Raw genomic sequence first — 12,501 nt, forward strand, 5'->3', positions numbered from 1 at the left:
GAAATTTAATTTTATAGAAATTGTGAAGTTTTCTTGTTTGAATTGACTATAAACTATAATGAAAATTAAAAAAATAAAAACCCTACTTTATATTTAGGCGAGAAAATTTAAGATTACTAAATAAAATCAAAATTATGAAATTTCATTTCCTAGAAATTGTGAAGTTTCTTGTTTGAATTGACGGTAAACTATAATGAAATTTATGTACATAATTTAATGTGACAATCTATAAATGGAAAATTAAAACTCTTTTTTGTGGAAATTTATAAATGATAAATATTTACATGGAATTTCAAGTTGGAATTGTTACTTCTAATTTCCAAATTATATTTCCACATATAAATTCCAAAATTTCTATGATTATAAATTCAAACAAGGGAACTGGTCATTTCAATTTCAAAATTCTAACTTTTATCCAAATTTCAAGTTTTAATTTAATTTTTTATAATACTTTCCTCAGTTGAGGATGAGCTCATCCCCCACCCACAAATAACTCGTCTTCTGTTTGTGCAAATTTCTACCAAGGTTGAATTGACGAGAAACCTGCAAAACAAAATAAAAAGGAGAAACACAGTTACGACTAACACTGATGGGTGTTTGCCAAAAGAGTTATGTCACATCTTCAACTCCTAATTTTAGACTTTTAATCCTTAGACTAGTTAATTTAAGTTAGTTTGTCTTATTTTGTGTCAAGTAAAAATAAACTTTTCTTCCTCCTAATTCACATTTGTTAATCTCTGATATCCAATTCATACAAGGTGCTTTGCATTGTAGGTAATTGATACATGTGTATGGCTACATGCAAGTTGTGGCAGCAAGCTGGAATTGGTAGCTCATGTTCATCAGTCAACTCCCAGGCCTCAAACCATCAATTTAGACTGCTTGGATCTAGATGACTTATTCATGAAAGTTGTTTCAAATTGTGTCGACTACGACATGTCCAAAATTGGCACCAATCTAAGCTCTGTCGCATTCCAAGTGCATACCACACCAACAGATGTTCAAATTCGCAGCTCATGATCTTCAGTCAGATTCACTGGCGTAGCCACACCAAAGGCTACAGGGCTGTAACCCAAGGAGGGTTTGTGGCAACATGTGTATATATATTTTAGTGTATATTCTAATATAATAGACACATAAAAAATAGTGTAAGGAGAATTATTTTTAATGAAACTATAACCCAGCGAATATTTAGCAATTAAGAATATAAAATTACCATGGAAATTGTGATGTCATTTTGTTAAAGATTATTATGCTTTGATTCAAGGGAACTTTAACGAAAAGCATCCGGTACTGTTCACTTTAACGAAAAACCACATTTTTACACTAAAAAGTCAATCCTGGTACTATTCACTGTACCCTTTATTTTGTTCTTATCATTAAAACTCAAAGTTTTCAAGCCCTTTTCATTAGTTTTCCTTTGATTCAATGGGCTTTATATTAGTTTCATTCAACATTTTTTTTTTAAAGATTGCCTTTACTTCTACTTTCATAGTTTTGTTTTGTGCTAGTTGTGTGGTTGTAATTGAGATACCAAGTTTTCTATCTTCTTCTTGTGTTTGCATCTAAATATATGTGAAATTTGATGATTCATTGTAATTTTTGCAATTTGCAATTGGGAAACTTATTGAGTTCATGTCAAACAAATTTTAAGTATACAAATACGGAAGTTAAACTTAAATTTTGCATATAATACGTTTGTAGCAAAAAAAAAATCATTTGATTTTAGGATAATTTTTTTTAGCTAGCTCACCCATAAAAAAAAATTCTAGTTCCGCCCTTGATCAGATTGTGGAGCTCAAAACATCAACTTAAAGTGTCCAAATAAAAACGACTTCTTTGTGAAAGTTGGTCTAAATTGTGTCTAAAGTAACATATCCAAAATTGGTGATAATCTATTTAATGATGCGTTCTTAGAGATCAAAACATAGAAGTATGTTATGAGGAAACTTTAGCAGCTGTCCACTAAATGCAAAATAAAAGGAGGAAAAACTCACCTACTATGAATAATAACATGCAGTGATTGTGGACCAAATGATGAAAGGAGAAGTGATTCATCCATGTGGGAAGACAAGGAGTAGTGGAAGCAAAAGAAAAAGAGGAAAAAGCTAACCTACTACAAGACCCACTTTCTTAGCAAGTGGTAGATATGAGCTTAAAATATAAGACCATCTCTAATTCAAGGGATAAAGTTAAAAATATAAACTTTAAAACCTCCCAATCATCTTTAATTATTGGACTAAAATAAGTCCTGCGGAGAAATATATCTCTGGCCTAAATTCTCCCCAGACATTAAGCGTGGCTTAAATAATTCTAGAACCACCAAACTGTCATATTTCAAACATTTTTTTTTGTTTTTTTACTATAATCTAACGGCTATGATCAAATGAGATCAAATTTAATGGTAAAAAAAAAAGATTGGACGGCCCAAAATTAAATTTAGTGTCTAAAATAATTTAAGAAAATGATTTAAATCAAATTTCGCATAAAACTTTATAAATACCTATGTATTTGTATGATTTTTAATTACTTATTGGAATTTGAATGTTCATAAAAATAAATTAATATAATATACATAAATTTTATTTTCAAAAAATAAAAAAAAGGCTAAAATCATTATTTAATAATCTTGAGCCAAAATTTTAAGTCGTAAGGGTTGGAGAAGAAAAACAGTTTCTGGGTTATGACTTAAAATTTTTTTGTTTAAATTTTTAAGTTTTATCCCCAAGGATTGGAGATGGTCTTATAACAAAGAGGAGCTACCAGCTAAGGAGGAGACTCTCACAAAGTGAGACTCTCCACGAACTCTCAGCCACCTCATGTTTTTGACATAATTCTCATGACAACGTTATGAAAATATGAAAATTGATCTTCCCCTTAATAAGATTGAATAAATGGATCTCTATACACTCCCAAGTAAAATTGACGCCTGATTCTTGAGATTCACCTATGATGCATCGATGTTTTTGGATCCCGAGTCTCCACATTTAGCATCATGAATTGACACGCATTTAGCTAAATCTTAACTATCGTATTAATCTAGGAGTTTGTATCAATCCATATCAGAATTATTTTATCACACCGTTTGCATTGTATCGCATCTCTCATTCATGTTTGTTCTCTTCCACGACTTTCCCTCTTTTGTTCTTCATATCATCATAATCATAAACCTAGAATCCCATAAACCCATGAATAATCTGTAAGAATTAACTAGCCAAGATCAAGATTTAAGCCACATTAAACACAATCAAGAAAGCACAAAATCTTTTCCATATGAATTACTGCATTCACACTAACCTGATAAACCTCCATTGGAAAACGCCATGGCTGCAGCTGTCCAAACTCTATATATTGCAACTCCTCTCCTTTCTGGTAGAACTCTTAATGCTCTAACTAAGAATAGGGCTTAGTTCTTGATTGAGCGTGTGTCTATGAGAGCAGAGAGTACAACATATATATATATACACACACACACATACCTCTCCTAATCCAATGAGGATTTCCTATTACAATCCGCTTAGGAAACAAGAGTTGTTTCATAGTCTATATCAGTTCATCTCCATGATGGATTCCTCTATCAACAAGAACTCACATTCAACTTCCTATAAAGCTTTCTTATACTAATCGGACCAAATAGCTAATGCCAGTTCACCAAATACTCATGTTCATATTCTTACATTCTCCCACTTGAACTTGAGACATAGAACAAGCACAGCCTTCACCAATTATAAGAGTGATCACATAACCTTATTCAAGATTTTATCATCATGACCAATGTCCCATTGCATTTCAAAATACAGAAGCCAAGAATCTCAGACTACAACCAAAACAATCATTGATTCAAGACTCATATGTATCCAATCTGCAAATATGACACATGATTAACAATACCAATCCAGAATATGCTCCCACTTTTCAAAAGATTATAATCTATATTAATCTTTAATGAAAAGCAACATTTCAATAACTGAATAAAATTCATGAAACATATAAACCTATAAAACAAACAAATTGTTCTTTCAAAGCATCATATGAATCTAACAAGTCCATCATCAAAACCACAATACTCCAAAGCAGAAGCATTAGGTTTCGAAACAAAGACTCTTATTAAAATGTAAAACAAACTAACAAACTAACAAACTAAACATAACTAAGTAAGCTAGATTAGACCAAAATGTAAACACAGTCCCAAATTGAATTACTCACATAGCAGCAACCTTCAAGTTTTTTGAAACAGATCAATTACTCCCACTGATCTAAATTCTCCAATACTCCCATTCGAGATACATGTTTATGAAATTCTCCAATAGGCAGCGCTTTAGTCAAAGGATCTGCAATCATCAAAACAGTGTTAATGTGCTGAACTTCAATCATCCCCTTCTTTACTTCCTCTCTTACTTTAAGAAATTTTACATCCATTAACCTTGAGGCAGAAGTTCTTTTGTTATTTTTGGCAAAAAACACAGTATAGTTGTTATCACAAAATATCCTTACTGGTTTCTGAACCGACTTTACAACTTTTAAATCTATCAGAAAATTCTTCAACCACACAGCTTGTTTCATTCCTTCAAAATAAGCTACGAACTCAACCTCCATAATGGATGTAGCTATCACAGTTTGCTTAGCACTCTTCCAAGAAACTGCACCACCATTTAACATGAAGATATAACCACCGGTTGATTTTCTATCATCTATATCACCAGCCAAATCAGAGTCAGTGTATCCTTCAAGTTCCAAAGATTCGCCCTTGCCATAAACCAACATAAAATTCTTGGTTCTTTGTAAATATCTTAGAACCTTTTTGGCAGATATCCAATGTGCTTCACCTGGATTTGATTGAAACCTTCCCAACATTCCAGCTATAAAAGCAAGGTCAGGCTGTGTACATATGGTTGCATACATGAGACTTCCCACCAGAGAAGCATAAGGCTTACCTTGCATTTTCTCTGTCTCCAAGTCAGTCCTCAGACATTGATTCTTTGAGAACTTATCCCCTTTATTAATTGGAACTTGTCCACAACTACAATTCTCCATGTTGAACCGGTGTAATACTCTATCAATGTAACCTTTTTGCAATAAGCCAAGCAATCTTTTCTGTCTATCGCGTACAATCTCAATCCCTAACACATAGTGTGCCTCTCCTAGATCCTTCATATCAAAACTTTCACTGAGCATCCTCTTAGTTCTTGGTAATAACTGAGGACAAAAGCTTGCTAGAAGAATATCATCAACGTAAAGTACCAGAAAAATGAACTGAGAACCAGAAAATTTAAGATAAATGCAATCGTCTAATTTGTTTTCTTCAAATCCTTGAGAAGAGACAATCTGATCAAACTTTAAATACCATTGTCTAGAGGCTTGTTTTAACCCATATATTGACTTATTGAGCTTGCAAACCATGTTTTCCTTCCCCCTTTCAACAAATCCAGATGGTTGTTTCATATAAATGCACTCCTCTAAGTTTCCATTAAGAAAAGCTGTTTTGACATCCGTTTGATGCAGCTCTAAGTCGAAATATGCAACCAAGGCCATGACTACTCGCATTGAATCTTTAGAAGATATTGGGGAAAAAGTATCGTTGTAATCAATACCTTCTCTTTGAGTGAAGCCCTTTGCAACTAATCTTGCTTTGTGTCTCTCAATTTTACCAAGAGCATCTCTTTTGGTCTTGTACACCCACTTACAACCTATAGGCTTGATTTGAGGGCTAGACTCCACAAGTGTCCATACATTATTTTTGTACATTGAATCTAGTTCTTCTTTCATAGTATTCTGCCATAGAGTTGACTGTGAACTTTTAATGGCCTGAGAGTATGAAATAGGGTCATCCATTTCACCAATGTCAAAATCTGCTTCTTGCAAGTAGACATAATCACTCATAGCAGTTGATTTCCTAACTCTTGTTGACTTTCTTGGTTCAACTAACACTGGTTGTTCAGAATTTAAAACAAATGCAGGTGTAGGAATTTGATCATCGATTTCCATAGTTTGGTATGTGGGAGACTCCAAATCTGCAAGTGTTTCTTCTCTTTCATTAGATGACTGACGGAATAATGGGACCTGATTGTAGTTGAGAGCTTCATGGATGTCATGTAACTGGTCCACCTCTTCAAAATTGAAAATTTCCCTTGATAGATCTGCAACGTCTTGATCCTCCAAGAATACTGCATTATGTGTTTCTTGGATCTGAGTGTGATGTTGAGGAATATAGAATCTGTAGCTTTTTGACTTGTCAGGGTACCCTATGAAGTAACAAGATTGTGTCCTTGAGTTTAATTTTCTTTCATTAGGATTATAGAACCTCGCTTCTGATTTGCAACCCCAAACATGAAAGTATTCAAAATTAGGTGCTCTACCATACCATAACTCAAAAGGTGTTGAGATAACAGATTTGCTTGGTACTCTGTTCAAAATATAATTTGCTGTCTTCAAGGCTTCTCCCCACAAGAAACCAGGCAATTTGGATCTTGACATCACGTTTCTCACCATACCAATAAGAGTTTTATTCCTCCTTTCCGAGACTCCATTTTGTTGAGGTGTCCCCGGTGTTGTATACTAAGCTACAATGCCGTTTTGCTCTAAATAGAGTGCAAATGGTCCCTTTTGTTGTCCTGATTCAGTGTACCTGCCAAAGTATTCTCCTCCCCTATCCGATCTAACAATTTTAATAACTTTACCTAATTGTTTTTCAACCTCAGTTTTGTAAACAATAAAACATTTAAGGGCATCAGACTTTTCATTAATAAAAAAGGTATATCCCAGTCTAGAAAAGTCATCGATAAAGTTAACAAAATACTTGTTTCCACATATGGTTTTGACTGAAAAAGGACCACAGATATCAGTGTGTATGATTTCAAGTAACCCTTGACTTCTTTTGGGATCTAGTTTTCTAAAGTTGGTCATTTTTCCTTTCAAACAATCAACACATTCCTGTTGCAGTGGCAGAATCTAGTTTGGGAATTAGTTCAACTTTGGAAAGTTGAAAAATCCTTTCTTTAGAGATGTGCCCTAACCTCTTATGCCAAAGAATATAAGATGAATCATGTTCTAGCATTCTTTTTGAATTGACATTTAAAACAAACTGATCAACAAACTCAACTAGACACTCTAAACGCCAGAGATTTTCAGACAAGAGGGCAGTTCCCAAAATTTTATCAAAACGGTTTTTCTTAAAAAAAATTCAAACATACATCATCAGCAGAGAATGCATAACCATCTTTTATTATTTTAGAAGCAAAAAGCAAGTTTCTTCTCATTTTAGGCACATAGAGCACATCTTTCAGTTGTAAAACAAAACCAGAATTTAGTTTAAAGTTCACTACCCCAATGGAATGCACTGCAACCTTAGTCCCTTCCCCCACATAGACATGATACATAGTATTTCCAATCTCCTTTTGTTTTTTGAAAACCTTTCAAAGAATTAGTTATGTGAACCGAGCATCCAGTGTCAAACCACCAAGAATCAACAGTTACTTCACAAAGATTTGACTAAACACAGACAAGTACTTGTTCCTTTTCTTTGCTTTTCACATAATCTTTAAAAATCTCACAATTAACTTTAAAATGCCCTTTAGTCTTGCACCAAAAGCACTTAAGTTTAGACACATCTTTAGGTTTAGCCTTAAATTTGATAGATTTTCTAGGGGAGTCATTTACTTTAGCAGATATATTGAATTTGTTAGGATTCTTAGTGAATTTAGAATTCTTACCAGGACCTGAAAAGTTGTTATTATTGAATGCTCTCTTCTCTCTTCCAGGTTGCACATAGTTTGCTTCTTCGATCTCCTTGTCTTTATCTTGCTTTTGCCAAGTTTCCTCTTGCACACATTGTGCAATCAATTCATCTATGCCCAAGTTCTTGTCCTGAGTATTGTAAGAGATTTTCAACTGACTATACTTGGTAGGGAGGGCTTGAAGGATCATGAACACAAGCTGCTTCTCTCTAATGTTATATCCATGAAGTTTAACTTCTCGGCAGCATCTGACATTTTCATTATATGATCCCTTATTGAGCCAGTACCTTCAATCTTGTACTAAGTCAACACAGACATATACTAACTTACTTCTGCCTTCTCGGACTCCTTAAATTTCTTTTCAATTGCAGCCAAATATTCCACAGCAAGCTCTGGTTTCTTAATTCCTCCTCTGATAGTGTTAGTCATTCCAGCTTCTATGATGGAAAGTGCTACCTTATTAGCTTTTGACCACCTCTCCAAATCTGATTTCTCAGCTCTGGTGCTTTGATCACTAATTATAGGCTTGGGATTTTCAATTGCTATATCAAACTCATTGAGAGTCAATAGCAAGTTGATATCCCTTCTCCACTTCTTGTAATTGCTACCACCAGTAAGGATTGGAATATTTGCTAAGTTTAAGGTCTTCATTGATATTGCAGACATCGATGAACCTGAAATCACCATATGAACATTCAAAGTTCTGATTTCGTTTCACAGTCTATTGCACATCAAAGCTTTATAACCAATATCCATATATACAATCTTAACAAGAAACAGTTGGTAGGCGCATATAAGATTATCAGTTTCAGAATAGATCACGAACTGATCACTTTATAATCAGAACCAACCATCAATTGCACTGATTTTTTCCATACATCTCAGTTTATGATCTCAATAGCGACAATAAATTTGCATAAATCTAACCAAATATAATCATCTTACGAATGGCTTCTTTCATTATACAGACCATTAAGATGCATGATTTTAAGAAACTAAATCATATGCTAAGAATGACTTCTTTCATATTCATCAAAATCATTATACAAGATTTATGATATTCATATTGCTAATCCGAGTTTTGAAGATCACATACCTTTTAAGGAGACAACCATCAACACCTAGCAGCGGAAATATTTTGGACATGTATTGAACACTCAATAACAAGCTTTGATTTACTCGGATTGCTAATGAGTGGGTCAGGATGAAAGGGACAAGATAAAGTCTTCTTTTGCCAAAGAACAAAACCCAGAAAACCCCAAAAGGAAAATCGAACCGATTTCGAATACCAACAGTCATATTATTCTAACCTTATTTTACCAAAAACGCACCGTTTAAGAAAAATTGTTATGAGACTAAGAACCGGTTTCGAAACCTGATTATGGTGATTTTCAATTGACCCTTGCTTGATTGAATTTAAGAACTTAAATCTAAGGCTCTGATACCACATGTAAGAATTAACTAGCCAAGATCAAGATTTAAGCCATAGTAAACACAATCAAGAAAGTACAAAATCTTTTCCATATGAATTACTGCATTCACACTAACCTGATGAACCTCTGTTGGAAAACGCCATGGCTGCAGCTGTCCAAACTTTGTATATTGCAACTTTTCTCCTCTCTAGTAGAACTCATAATGCTCTAACTAAGAATAGGGCTTGGTTCTTGATTGAGCGTGTGTCTATGAGAGCAGAGAGTACAACATATATATATATATATATATATATATATATATATATATATATATATATATATATATATATATATATACAGACACACACACACACACACACACACATACATATACCTCTCCTAATCCAATGAGGATTTCCTATTACAATCCGCTTAGGAAACAAGAGTTGTTTCCTAGTCTATATCAGTTCATCTCCATGATAGATTCCTCTATCAACAAGAACTCACATTCATCTTCCTATAAGGCTTTCTTATACTAATCAGACCAAATAGCTAATGCCAGTTCACCAAATACTCATGTTCATATTCTTACATAATCATGACCACCTGTTTGGACCCGATTTTACAACATCGGTCCAAACAATCGAGGTCGTTGATGAACATAGTTCTCAATCGTTGGATGACAGAGTAGTTAAGATAATTATTATTGAAGGATATATTATGGTTTTAATCATGATGTTATCTTTTAATGGTGAATTATTTTGACATTTTCTAATACGGGATAAATGAGTTTCAAATTATCTCCAATTTAGAAGCAATAACATAGTTCGAATTAATTGGGGTTTGCTGGTAGAACATGCATAGATCAGCACTTGGCGTGATCAAGTAAGTCTTGAAGAATGGGATGGCATGATCAGATGGGCCTTGAAGGGATAATGAAAGAATATTCTTTTATTTTCCTATTTGGTCAAACAAATTTGTCAGATAAGTAAGTAGGTGATAGGTTTTAGCCTATCATGATGACCAAGTGGAATGCATCCAAAAGAAAAGAAAGGAAAAATAGGTTTTTGGATAAAGGTGATAATACTGAAGCAAAGTCAGGTAATCTATTTCTGTTATTTGCTAAATGATAGGCTCTCGCTTGTCTAGTTGGGATTGAAGTTGTTTATACCATACTTAGGGCCTCCGTATTTAGATCTCGTACAAATACTCGGATGACTTAAATGTAATTATGTAATAAATGAAGGGGCAAATATGTAATAAGTGATGAGCCCTTATTCTATAAAAAGGACTCATCACCTTCACAATTAGAGGAGCCATTTCTTAGGCCATGGGAAGAGTTCTCTCACACTTAGAAGCTCTCTCCCTCACTCCTCTCACTTCTCAGAGAAATACAATCAGTGTGGACGTAACCCAAACCTTGGGGTGAACCACGATACATCTTGTGTTATTTACATTTCTTACAGATTCACGGTCGAATTTACGTTGTTCTAAGACCTCCGATTTTGTGCATCAACATTTGGCGCTGTCTGTGGGAATCGACACGAAAAACTATGTTGGTTCTTTTTCATTTTTTTCACCTCCACCGTGAATCTGCAAAATCACAAAAACCCAGAAACAGAAAAAGATCCAAATCTCAAACACTCCTCAGATCTCTCTCCGGTCCCTCATCTCTCTCATATTCTTGGGCGTCCACATAGACAGAGACCTTTCTCTCTCTCGATCTTTGCTCATAAAAAAAATATAAAAATAGTCCCAAAGATCTCTCTCTCAGTCTCTGCTTATCAAATCAACCAGCTCTCCATCATCGCTCATTCTTCACCATCTTCTGTTGCTGATAATAGGCCTGGAGGAGACCCGAGGGCTATGGCTATGAAGCTGGATATCAGCACCGATGGCCCAACTATCGAGAAACCTTCCTCCCTAGTAACGAGTCACGACTGAGTCATGAGTCACACGAGTTGCGACTGCCTTGACGACCCCTCGAGAGAGTTGAGAGGAGGATCTATTTCACACAGATCGCAGGAAGCTCTCCACCCTCAGCCCCTCCTGGGCCTCTGCCACCAACGATGCCCCGTCTCTGTTCTCCTCCAACCCTAACAATGTCGTCTTCTCCTACGACGACTCCGCCACCCTCGCCGCCAAGTTTCACAACCAGCAGATCAACGCCAGTTCCGGCGCTAACGAGTCCACCTCCGCATCAGCCACAGCTGCTGGCACCATGATGCTCCAGTACCAGCTCATGATGTCCAAATCAAGCGCCCTCTCTTGACTGGGAAAAGGCCTGTAGCTGATAAAATTCAAAGATTTTGGTTTTCTGCTTTTCGTTATTTTGAGCATAAAGTGGTGAAGGTCATAAAAGTAGAAGGTCATGAAGCTGATGATGTTATAGCTACACTTGTGGGGCAAGTTCTTCAAACAGGATATCGGGTGGTGATTGCCTCACCTGATAAAGATTTTAAGCAATTGCTTTCGGAAGATGTCCAGCTTGTTGTGCCCTTGGATGAGTTAGAACGCTGGTCGTTTTACACTCTTAAGCATTACATAGCTCAGTATAACTGTGATCCATGCTATGATTTAAGCCTTAGGTGCATTGTGGGTGATCACGCTGATGGTGTTCCTGGAATCCAACATCTAGCTCTTGGATTTGGTCAGAAGACTGCCCTAAAGCTCTTGAAAGAGCACGGTTCATTGGAAAACCTACTAAACACAGCTGCAGTCAGAACTGTGGGCAGACAGTATGCCTAAGATGCTCTAACAAAACATGTTGATTACCTAAGGATGAATTACAAGATTCTTTCCCTTATGAGGGATGTCAATGTTCAGCTTAGAGAATAGTGGTTGCTTACCAGAGATACAAGCAACGATTCTGCAACTCTGTCTAACTTCTATAAATTCTTGGAAGAAACCCGGGATTTCCATAATCAAAGAGCATCTGTTTCAAATGGCTAAGCTGATAGAAGGTGAATCAATGGATTCCACCAACTCAGATCGAGAACAGGCCACTCCAAATCGCAGTTGCTCAAACAGCTGGCATCCCTGACCTCCAAGTCATTGCCCACCCATGCTGTAAACCTGCAAAGCAGAAAGCTAAAGTAGAGAAGAGAATAAAATCTGAGAGATTAGGATTTGACTGGGTAGGACCTCAAGTGGGTAAACTGCAAATAAGGTATTAATGATTAAGTAGGTGCACATGTATGACAGCAGCGCAAAGACTGAGAGACAGAGAGAGTGCGGTGGAAAAGCAAAAGCAAAGCAGAAAAACAAAAGCAAAAGAAGACAAAAGAGAAAAACATAATTGCGGTGGTGATGGCATTATGAGCGTGACCCATTGAGCAGAGGGTCGGATTTATTTT

The 12,501-nt window shown here is 35.6% G+C and overlaps 1 protein-coding gene and 1 pseudogene across 1 annotated transcript in view; one reads left to right on the forward strand and one right to left on the reverse strand.

Moving 5' to 3' along the window:
- Window positions 1-12,501, reverse strand: part of LOC126622759 (transcriptional corepressor LEUNIG_HOMOLOG-like) — a gene marked incomplete at its 3' end in the record, with an annotated part of 47,012 nt that overhangs the window by 21,310 nt on the left and 13,201 nt on the right. The window lies entirely within an intron of this gene.
- On the forward strand, window positions 10,165-12,097 carry LOC126622760 (uncharacterized; annotated as a pseudogene).

This window comes from Malus sylvestris, chromosome 5, assembly GCF_916048215.2.
Source record: "Malus sylvestris chromosome 5, drMalSylv7.2, whole genome shotgun sequence".
NCBI classification, from domain to species: domain Eukaryota; kingdom Viridiplantae; phylum Streptophyta; class Magnoliopsida; order Rosales; family Rosaceae; genus Malus; species Malus sylvestris.